The sequence below is a fragment of the Salvelinus sp. IW2-2015 genome, unplaced genomic scaffold (assembly GCF_002910315.2).
Source record: "Salvelinus sp. IW2-2015 unplaced genomic scaffold, ASM291031v2 Un_scaffold3599, whole genome shotgun sequence".
Taxonomy (NCBI): domain Eukaryota; kingdom Metazoa; phylum Chordata; class Actinopteri; order Salmoniformes; family Salmonidae; genus Salvelinus; species Salvelinus sp. IW2-2015.
The window spans coordinates 25933-34734 of NW_019944877.1; the positions used below are offsets into that span (position 1 = coordinate 25933).

At 42.0% G+C, this 8802-nt stretch overlaps 1 pseudogene; it reads left to right on the forward strand.

Moving 5' to 3' along the window:
- The first annotated feature begins 1440 nt into the window (after positions 1-1440).
- LOC112076150 (zinc finger CCCH domain-containing protein 15-like) lies at positions 1441-8802 on the forward strand (annotated as a pseudogene).

The window sequence follows — 8802 nt, forward strand, 5'->3', positions numbered from 1 at the left end:
CTGATAACTCTCCCTACACAACAGGTATCACCTGTACTGTCCCTGCTAGACCGATAACTCTCCCCACACAACAGGTATCACCTGTACTGTCCCTGTTAGACAGATAACTCTCCCCTCACAACAGGGGAGAAAGTAACAAGTTGTTTATGTTGTTGTTGTTTTAATCTTACAAGAAATATATAAATTCAGCAAAAAAATGTCTTCTCACTGTCAACTGCGTTTATTTTCAGCAAACTTAACATGTGTACATTTTTGTATGAACATAACAAGATTCAACAACTGAGACATAAACTGAACAAGTTCCACAGATATTTGACTAACAGAAATTGAATAATGTGTCCCTGAACAAAGGGGAGGTCAAAATCAAAAGTAACAGTCAGTATCTGGTGTGGCCACCAGCTGCATTAAGTACTGCAGTGCATCTCCTCCTCATGGACTGCACCAGATATCTGTTAGCTAAAATGAGTAATGAATAAATTGGCAACATTTCTTTAAATTGACAATTCTGTTAACTGTCTTGTGCAAGTTTTACATTGACACAATACTTGTTAGTAAAGGTGTCAGCGAAAGATGATGTGCAGGAGCTTGCAGGGATTTGTAGTCTTGCACGATGTCTACTTTGATGCTAATTAGCATTTTCAAATCTGATAGTATATACAGCCGAATATATTGATAAAAGTGACCTTTTCCGAGAGAGATTTACATGGCTATGGAAACGTCACGCCAGGGTAAGCCTAAACGAAACACAGCCCTTATTTTAAGTGTTTCTAAAATGGGAAAAAAAAAATCCTGTTTGACCGCTAAGTTTTATGGGTATTACGACACCTCCACTGTGGGGCTCTATTTTGTTCAGACACATGCAAATATTCCATTATCGGACAAATATGAATCTATATTAATGTGCAATTAGAAATATTGTTGAGGGGAGGGAAACTATTTATTTACTGTAGGCTTTTAAGTTTCTAACCCTGTCTTTGCTACTACTTAAACGTAAATGACTACGCTAGGTCGTCATTGTAAAATAAGAATGTGTTCTTAATAACTAACTTGCCTAGCTAAATAAAGGTAAATAAAAATAATAATTTGAATGACTACGCTAACGCCTCGATCCCACCGACCGTGATTACATTTTGGCAAACCAGACGCACATTAATTTCTAATGGAACGCTGCTAATTGCCTTAGAGTGTTGAGTGGCAGAGGCAGTTGGGGTGCGTTCTGTGTGATGCATAAATTGGATTTCTCGAAACGTATGCATGAAAATGTATGTGTTAAACGGTTTGACATAAATAGTAGCAGAAATTGAATGTTGTTTCACTTTTTTTGTTGCTCACATAACCAAATGACTCTGCGTCACAAATTTGCGCCTTTTTTTCACTATTGGTGTGATCAATGCGTAATCAGCGTACACCCCGTAACCTTCTGCCCACTTTGCGGTGTATGCATGTGCTACTATTCAACTGACAGTATCTGCTGTGGTTAACCCGATTTGCTAAAAAATAGCAACAACATCACGTTTAATTAGCTGCGGTTGGATTCATTTCTTTAACCTTTTAAACCGACATGCCTCTGAAGAAATCTGCCCGGGCATCAGGGGCAGCAGGTAGTAAGAAGACCCAAGAGAAGAAGAAGGAAAATATTATTGAGGTAAGAAGTGAGGATCAGGGTTAAAGCTACCGTTAGCTAGTTGTTATGCAACAACTGCTAGCTGGCTCTCTTGTATTGCCATCTGTCTAGATACCAGCTAGTTAGATAGCTAGCTACATGTTTATTAATTAACGTCAAAACAGCTAGCTGACCATCCCTGTTGTTCAGGAGGCAGATCATACTGGTTGATTGATCGTGTTGTCCTGAGACATGGCTGAATCTTTTGGGAGTCATCTTGGGAGTCAATGTGTCAGGTAGTTAGCCTAGATATGACCAGTCTGCTGATTGTACATTCACCAGACATTTGGACTGAAGAACAAGAAAGGAGCCAAGCACTAGATGTTCATCAAAACTGTAACTCATCACGTCAAGCATGGACAGCAGAACGCACGACAGGTGGGAACACTAGCTATCTACCTTTACTTGGCCTAACTACAGTGGTTTGCGAAAGTATTCACCCCCGTTGGCATATTTGGGGGGGGGGGGTTGTATCATTTGATTTACACAACATGTCTACCACTTTGAAGATGCTAAATATTGACCCCCCAAATATTGACCCCCCAAAACTATTCACCCCCCAAAAGTCAATACTTTGCAGAGCCGACTTTTGCAGCAATTACAGCTGCAAGTCTCTTGGGGTATGTCTCTATATGCTTGGCACATCTAGCCACTGGGATTTTTGCCCATTCTTCCAGGCAAAACTGCTCCAGCTCCTTGAAGTTGGATGGGTTCTGCTGGTGTACAGCAATCTTTAAGTTATACCACAGATTCTCAATTGGATTGAGGTCTGGGCTTTGACGAGGCCATTCCAAGACATTTAAATGTTTCCCCTTAAACCACTCAAGTGTTGCTTTAGCAGTATGCTTAGGGTCATTGTCCTGCTGGAAGGTGAACCTCCATCCCAGTCTCAAATCTCTGGAAGACTGAAACAGGTTTCCCTCAAGAATTTTCCTGTATTTAGCATCATCCATCATTCCTTCAATTCTGACCAGTTTCCCAGTCCCTGCCGATGAAAAACATTCCCACAGCATGATGCTGCCACCACCATGCTTCACTTTGGGGATGGTATTCTCGGGGTGATGAGAGGTGTTAGGTTTGCACAAGACATAGCGTTTTCCTTGATGGCCAAAAAGCTCAATTTTAGTAACATCTGACCAGAGTACCTTTTTCCATATGTTTGGGGAGTCTCCCACGTGCCTTAAATTTTTTTTTTTTTTTTAATATATAATGGCTTTTTTCTGGCCACTCTTCCGTAAAGCCCAGCTCTGTGGAGTGTACAGCTTAAAGTGGTCCTATGGACAGATACTCCAATCTGCGCTGTGAAGCTTTACAGCTCCTTCAGGGTTGTCTTCGGTCTCTTTGTTGCCTCTCTGATGAATGCCCTCGTTGCCTGGTCTGTGAGTTTTGGTGGGCAGCCCTCTCTTGGCAGGTTTGTTGTGGTGCCATATTCTTTCAATTTTTTAATAATGGATTTAATTGTGATCCGTGGGATATTCAAAGTTTCAGGTATTTTTTATTACCCAACCCTGATCTGTACTTCTCCACAACTTTGTCCCTGACCTGTTGCGCTTGCTTGGTGGTGTTGCAGAGACTGAGGCCTTTCAGAACAGGTGTATATATACTGAGATCATGTGACAGATCATGTGACACTTAGATTGCACACAGGTGGACTTTATTTAATCAATTATGTGACTTCTGAAGGTAATTAGTTGCACCAGATCTTATTTAGGAGCGTCTTAGCAAAGGGGGTGAATACATATGCACGCAACACTTTTCAGTTATTATTTTTTGAAACAAGACATTTTCTTAATTTCACTTTACCAATTTGGACTATTTTTGTGTATGTTCATTACATGGAATCCAAATAAAAATCTATTTAAATTCCAGGTTGTAATGCAACAAAATAGGAAAAAACACCAAGGGGAATGAATACTTTCGCAAGGCACTGTAGCTCCTGCCCCCGTCCCCAATATTACTTTTGGTGTGACTGAACCTTTGTGTCCCAACCTACAAAGTTGGGACACTTTGTGTGTCTGTGCGGGATGTTATCAGGTCGCAGCTGCTGAAGGAGATAAGAAGAAGGAGCTGGAAGAGTTGAATGAGCTTTTCAAGCCTGTTGTGTCTGCACAGAAAATCGCCAAAAGATACTGGGACTATTTATGATGGAGTGATAGAATTCTTGGCAGTGTTTAAAAAAAAGGCTCTAATAGGCCTACATTATTTTCAAATTGTCCCTCACACCCCTCCATACCCTAGTTGTAAAACGACATAACTGCCTCTCATTCTCTTAAAGTCAATGGTACATCATTGAAGTTAGAGTGAAAAGGGGATACCTAGTCAGTTGTCCAACTGAATGTATTCTACATTTGACCTGAATGAGGAGGGGGGGGATGCCATAATTGACATCGGCGCCCTGTGGAACAGTGGGTTAACTGCCTTGTTCAGGAGCAGAACAACATCAGTTTTACCTTGTCAGCTCGGGGATTCGATTCAGCAACCTTCCGGTTACTGGCCCAACGCTCTAACCACAAGGCTACCTGCCACCCCTACACTCTAACCACTAGGCTACCTGCCACCCCTACACTCTAACCACTAGGCTACCTGCCACCCCTACACTCTAACCACGTAGGGCTAAACCCTGCACCCCTACAACTCTAACCACTAGGCTACCTGCCACCCCTACACTCCTAACCACTAGGCCTACCCTTCACCCTACACTCTAACCACTAGGCTACCTGCCGTCCCTACACTCTAACCACTAGGCTACCTGCCGTCCCTACACTCTAACCACTAGGTTACTGCCACCCCTCCACTCTAACCACTAGGCTACCTGCCACCCCTACACTCTAACCACAAGGCTGCCTGAGGGTCCTTGAGAAAGGCTACAGTATATTACACCCATTTATTATTATTATTATTATTGTCTCCTAATTCTTCTTTCCCCTTGTCTCCATAATTCTTCTTCCTCATGTCTCCTAATTCTTCTTCCCCTTGTCTCCTAATTCTTCTTTCCCCTTGTCTCCTAATTCTTCTTCCCCATGTCTCCTAATTCTTCTTCCCCTTGTCTCCTAATTCTTCTTCCCTTGTTCTCCTAATTATTCTTCCCCATGTCTCCTAATTCTTCTTCCCCATGTCTCCTAATCTTTCTTCCCCATGTTCTTCCTAATTCTTCTTCCCCCTTGTCTCCTAATTTCTTCTTCCCCTTGTCTCCTAATTCTTCTTCCCCTTGTCTCCTAATTCTTCTTCCCCATGTCTCCTAATTCTTCTTCCCCATGTCTCCTAATGTTTCTTCCCCATGTCTCCTAATTCCTCTCCCCTTGTCTCCTAATTCTTCTTCCCCATGTCTCCTAATTCTTGTTGTCAGGTGTGGATCCCAAATCTGTGCTTTGTGTTTTCTTCAAGCGAGACCAGTGTACCGAGGGAGATAAGTTCTCCCACGACCTGACTCTCGAGAGGAAGTGTGAAAAGCGCAGTCTGTATGTCGATGGCAGAGATGAAGACCTGGAAAAAAAGGTAAGCGTGTTGTCTCTATGATTACAATTTATAGGCTTGTTGACGCCGTTTTGTAGCCTAACTTTCATTTGTAAATTATGTTATAAACTATGCATATATCATCAGGTTTGTGATGTGACATGCTGCCCACCACAGTGTCAGGGAATGAACTTATCTGCACTTTGATGATTGTTCGTTGTGATGCGACATGTATGTATTTTCAATCTGTTATAGACACCATGGACAACTGGGATGAGAAGAAGCTTGAGGAAGTCGTCAACAAGAAACACGGAGAGGCAGAGATGAAGAAAGCCAAAACTCAACAAACTCAGATTGTACGTATCAACAAACAAATTACTGGAAGGCTAAATATTGTAACAATGCTTGTTGTTACATGCTCGGTGTTACATGCTTGTTAGTCCATAGAATGACCTATAGGATCTCTGTTAACCTACGTATTGCTACATGTTACCTATTACAATGCGTGTTACATATTGTAACTAACAGCATTTGTTATTGTTCCAATGCTTTGCTCTTCTACGAGGCGGACTGAAGTGATGTTTTCTCCCATAGGTTTGTAAGTACTTCCTGGATGCCATAGAGAACAACAAGTATGGTTGGTTCTGGGTCTGTCCCGGGGGAGGAGACAGCTGTATGTACCGCCATGCTCTTCCTGCCGGGTTCGTCCTCAGGAAGGACAAGACGAAAGAAGAGAATCTGGAGGAGGAGATCTCACTGGAGGAGCTGATCGAGAATGAGGTAGGTTGATCATTCCCATAGAAACATAATCTATGTCATTCTATGTCTAGGATCATTCCTAATGTACGAGAGTTGCGAAACATAATCTATGTCATTCTATGTCTAGGATCATTCCTAATGTACTGGAGTTGTGAAGTAAATGTTGGTAATAAGACTTTATGACCATGTTTCCTTTTAGAAATGTTTACAACAACAACAAAAATGTCATATGTATTTATTCATAGTCTCTAAATGGTGTATTAATGGCTATTTGTTACCAAAATGTCTGTGACAAAAAACACTTAACATTGTTTTAATCATCTATATTTGCAGCGATCAGCCCTGGGTCCAAACGTCACCCGTATCACTCTGGAGACGTTCCTAGCCTGGAAGAAGAGGAAGAGACAGGAGAGGATCGCTAAGGATGAGCAGGACTTGGAGAGGAAGAGGGCTGATTTCTCAGCAGGCAGGTCACTGGGCGTGAGTTGCTACTAGGTTTATCGTTATTGTTATTTGAGACAGGAGCAATAATAAGTCTGGTACAAAAACCTAGAGTATATCTAGCAGACGTCATTGGTTTCTGGGTCTCTGTTTTGAGCTCATGTTGATCCAGGTAATTGTAATGTACTGGTAAATACAGTATTTACATTTCCTCTGTATAGCCTGGGAGGAAGGACAATATTTCAATATACACTGAAGCACATGAGCCACCCCTTCTCCTACCACCGGGTGGTGACAAAACCCCTTGAATGAAATGTCCTGCCCTGAACATTGTCCTATACACTGAGTGTACAAAAAATTAAGAACACCTGCTCCTTCCATGACATGGACTGAGCAGGTGAAAGCTATGATCCCTTATTGATGTCACCTGTTAAATCCACTTCATATCAGTGTAGATAAAGGGGAGGAGCCTTGAGACATGGATTGTGTATGTGTGCCATTCAGAGTGAACGGGCAAGACAAAATACTTAAGTGCCTTTGAACGGGGTATGGTAGTAGGTGCCAGGCGCACCGGCTTTTAAGGCTCAACAAGCCAAATTGACACAACTGTGGGAAGCATTGGAGTCAACATGGGGACAGCATCCCTGTGGAACTCTTTCGACACCTTGTAGCGTCCATGCCCTGATGAGTTGAGGCTGTTCTGAGGGCAGTAAAGGGGGTGCAACCCATTATTAGGAAGGTGTTCCTAATGTTTTGTCCAGTCAGTGTATATGGTGTGAAAACGTCTCTCTCTTCCAGGTGAGTGGTCGTGAAGTGTTTTGAGTTCCGCCCCGACCTGGTTGCTGACGATGATGAAGAGGCAGATGATACCAAAGGTCGATGATGGTGATGAGGTAAATTTTACTGTTAGATGGGATAACAGATTAAATTAAATAACAAAGTTATAATATAATGAAGTGTAATGTTACTTTGACAATAGATATGTGTTATATGTAGTTCGACAACTCTTAGGACTTCCTTGTTTGTTTTCTGTCCTGAATGGTCACTTGGTTTTAATAGGTAGATTAGTATCATATATAGAACACTAAAACATCTAATATTTAAGCCTATGCTTCTCTGACAGGTAGTGGATGCTGAAGACTTCCTGGACATTGACGTGGCCAGGTTTATTCCTAAAGAGGTGGATCACGCCGGGATCACATTGGCGTCAGGAGACCGGTTCGCTGCCAGACCTTCGGCCCACTAAGGACACGGATGGTGAGCACTGCCTGGCTTGTCTAACTGTTTCTACAGGATGTCTGTCCGTCCCGACAGTTTGATAACCTTCACTTCTGTTGCTTTTTTCACAGGATGTCTGTCCGTCCAAAAGTTTCCATCAAAGAAACTGTACAGCTCATTTCCTGTTGTAATCATTTTTATCTGACCAGGCATAGTCAGGTGGGGCGGTGGGGGGGGTTCTGCTGGTTTCAATGATCACTTCATCCACTGATATTGTTGGCACGTGGCCTGGGGTCTGTTCAGGAGAGTGCAACGTTACAGAACTTTCAGATAGAAATGTATAGTATAGATCATGTTTTAAATAGGGGACTGTCAACGTTCTTTTTGACCGTTTCACATCGCGGAATAAATCCCTCTGCTGCTCTTCTCCTACATGCAGACAAACTGAGTGAGGCTTGTGGTGGAGAGGTGGAGGAGAACGGAGTGGATGGAGAGGGGGACACGGAGGATGTCCCTGTAGACGAGAACCTGTTCACTGGAGATGACCTGGACGAGGTAGAGGAGGAGCTCGACACGCTGGATCTGGACCAATAAGACAAGGGCTGAATTTAACTGAATCGGCTCGTTTTGAATTGAATCAAATAGAAATCGGCTCATTTGATTTGAACACAACTTATTTGTGTTGAATTGTCCCTTGAGTTTGGGCGTCTCATTCCATGGACAACAGTACAAAAGGCTTAAAAGTGAATGATGATGTTCCACAATAACAATAACAACCTCGTCATGGGAATCTCACAGGCCTCTTTGTTCCTCAGCCTGTCATCCAAAAGACAAAGATCCTTTCTCCAGCAGAACTATCAGAGGAGTGGCAACTTTACAAACTCTGTTTTCCTCCTTTTACAAATGAATGTTTGTTTTTTGTATAAATGCGTCTGACTGTCTGCCACTCAGAAATCCCAGTTAATAACAGGAGCTTGTCATTCTTATTTCATGTGCTGATCTGCCATGTCTTTTCCTTCATACGGCTTTAATTTGAACCTGATCAGAAGTCAGTGTGAATGTTTTTCTAAATTAAATATTTATTGGAGTTGGTTATATTGATTTAGAGTATTTTTATTTATTTATGTAAAGCAAGGTATTTTACTCCTTGTGATTTTGATTCGATGTTAATAAGTTGTAATCATGGCCTAAATAGTTGACTAAGTGTTTTATAAATACTAGCTTTTCTAACAGCTTTATGTAAATGTAGCACTATTTATCTGGAGTTA